The following is a 3,042-nucleotide window of genomic DNA, read 5'->3' as shown; positions in this document are numbered from 1 at the left end:
AAGTGGCACACTCAACCATCCCCTATACTCTGCCTATGGCAGACATCACTAATCGATAATGGCACTCTGTCTTGCTGAGGCTGGGTGTAGATTGAGACTACTTCAACCAAGAGCTACAGCCAGCCACTTGAAGATGAAATAAAACTTAGTTGCTAGTCTGCTTTGTAAGCTCCTTTCATGATTAAGTTGGGTCAGAATGGGAATTATTGATCTTCTCACTACTGTCCATGAAGACCATCTTGGCATTTGCTTTAGCTTTGATGTACTAATACAGGGCAATCAAGAGTATGGTTACAGTTCCAAGCAGTAAGTTTGGCCCCAGGAGGCTGGGAGTACCTGATACACATGGGACCTTATTCAGTGCTGATTGGATGGGGCTTATTTAATATTAAGTCTGCCTAGCACCCCACCTGTCTGGGAGCAGCTGCCCCTTCTTTTGGTATAATGCGTCCTTTTCCCTCTCCAACAATGTGATTTTAGGAGGCTGCTAATCATATTACCTACCCCATGGTTATACTGAGTACTTCAGGTGTAGACTAATCATGGGTGAGAAACGTGCTGGGCCAGACAGAAGCCTTCCCTGAGAGTTTTGGACCCAGAATTAAGGGAAGAGGGGCTGGTCCTCCTTGATGGTTAAACTGAAGGGGGCAAGGCATGGAAAATACCAGTAGTCATTTCTTGACATATGGAGGAAGTTGGTCTGAGGGGACAGTGCTGACACATAAAGATAAGAAAGATGGAGCAGGAGAGATGGAGACTGAGAGAGATAGAGACATAGAGACATAGATATAAATATAGTACAGATATAGAGACAGATATAGACAGAGAGAGATAGAGAGAGAACCTGGTAGTTCTAGTTCTCCCCAAGTCCAAGCTACACCCCTTCAACAATTACATGAGTCTTCTAATAAAGAAGTTACATTTTAAAGTTGAGTTTCTGTCACTTGCAACCAAGAGCCTGGACAGAATCCTACGCATAGCAAAGACCTACAAGAGGAAGATAAGACTACTGAGTGGGACTCCTGGAGGCAAACATGAAAAGCTCACTGGGAAAAGGGTTTGTACTGTCTAACATGGGATGCAGGTAGTCATGGTGATGGAGAGAGCCTAACCTGGCTGGGAACCACCCATGAGGAAGGGATTTGTACACTTCTACTTTTTATGAAATTTATTCCTGTGGGTTGTTCCTGGGATGTTGTGTCGCCTAGACCCATGATTCTTGGGTCTGTGAGGCAAGCTGATCTCTGTGATCTCTGTATATTTTGCTCCAGGGTTCCCAAGGGGTGGGGCAGTATCACGGATACAGTAAGGAAAAAATGTATTCCTCGGAACAGTAAGAAATAAACACATTCCTGGGAAGAGGGGCCAAATCTCTGCACTGCCCTCAGGTCCAGAGAGCAGCAGCCATCCACACACTTCCCTGCAGGACACACACTTCGGAAAATAGCTAGTATAGGAGAGGGTCTTCTACAAACACCCATATAATCACTCACGCTTTCAAAATAGGACTGGTGGTGCCTACTATATGATGGCTCACAGGCTGGGTACCTCAGATACAGATAAAAACACATGGTCCTGGCCTTAAGGAAGACTTGGGCTAGTGGGGCCTGGGGATATGTACATAGAATACAGTGCAGTGATTTTCAGCAGTGTAAGGGATTCTAGAAGGGCAGGGAAGAGGCATGGTGAGTCAACCTGAGGGAGCAGAGAAGACTTCACATCTGAGAAGAGACGTGTGTGCTGAGAATAAGAGCTTATTCAGAGGATAAGATGTTAGGATTTTCCACAAATGGTAGGCACTTCACTCTCATCCTTAGAGATGTCTTCCTATACAACGGACACTAGGAAGTTAAAAACTACATTTCTCTGACACCCTCTCTAGGCTTTTGCATGTAACCTAGGTTTTGCCAAGGAGACAGGTCTGATGAGATGTGGAAGGTGGAATTGAGCCCAGTGAGGTGGTGGCTATGGGGTTGTCTACAGAAGCTTTGGCTAGGGGTCCTCTGTGAAGTCCCTAGTCATAGGTGCTGATCAGTGGGAGGTAATGGCCAAGGGCCTTCACTGGAACAATTCTATTTCACGACGGGACATTCTCCTGACTTTATTTCCTGACTCAACAATTCTGTGTGCTACCTGGTCCCTATAATAAATCCCTTTCTATTAAAACCAGCTGGAGTAGATTCTGTCTGCAACTAAGACTCCTGAGTATGGCATCAGGTTCTGCTTTGGTCTTCCTTACACTCTAGCAGTATGAGGCTGTGGTTAGGACCGTCAACTCTGGCTTTAGAAAAACCTCGGTTCAAGTTCCAGCCCTAATATTTTCTACCAATGAAACCTTGGGGCTGATAGGGGTTTCTTCACCTATAAAATGGTGGTAATTATTATATGTACTTCATGATGTTGTTATAAAGTTCAGATGAGATGATATATGTAAAACACATAATACTAGACATATAGCAAGTGCTGGATAGGTGATTATTACTATTACAGCTTGGATTTCTTCACCAACCAACCCAGACTTTACACTGATTGTGAAAAGTCAATTTAAGATTCAACAAAAGAGTATTCATGGCATAAAAAAAGGAGACCCTGACAATCTGGAAGGTCAACTGAACGAGATGAAATAAAACAAGAGTCAATGCACAGTCCCAATCTCAGTAGAGAAAATCTGAACAAAGACAGGGAGGCTGAGACACAGGGCTTGGGTATGATATATATGAGACAGATTTGTGAGATTAGGAAACAGATCGATGTGCCACTCTAGTGTGATATCACCAAAAAACTAATACAGTCGTTGGCTGTATTCATAAAGGTAGAATGTAGAAAGGGGGAGGTGGAAACCCTGTCCTACTCTGCCTTGATCAGCCCACATCTACAAAGTTGAATCTAACTCTTGGGGATCTTATTGTGAGAGGGATGCAGAGATTATCCTGAATTCAGAGAAGCCACCTGGGATAATATCTAACATATATTGATCTTTTCCTATATGCCAGAAGCCATTCCTACCCCATGCTTAATACTTCTCCCAGCAGGAGACTTACA

Source organism: Lagenorhynchus albirostris, chromosome 2, assembly GCF_949774975.1.
Source record: "Lagenorhynchus albirostris chromosome 2, mLagAlb1.1, whole genome shotgun sequence".
In the NCBI taxonomy this organism is placed as follows: Eukaryota; Metazoa; Chordata; class Mammalia; order Artiodactyla; family Delphinidae; genus Lagenorhynchus; species Lagenorhynchus albirostris.
Note: the sequence above shows the minus strand (reverse complement) of the source record.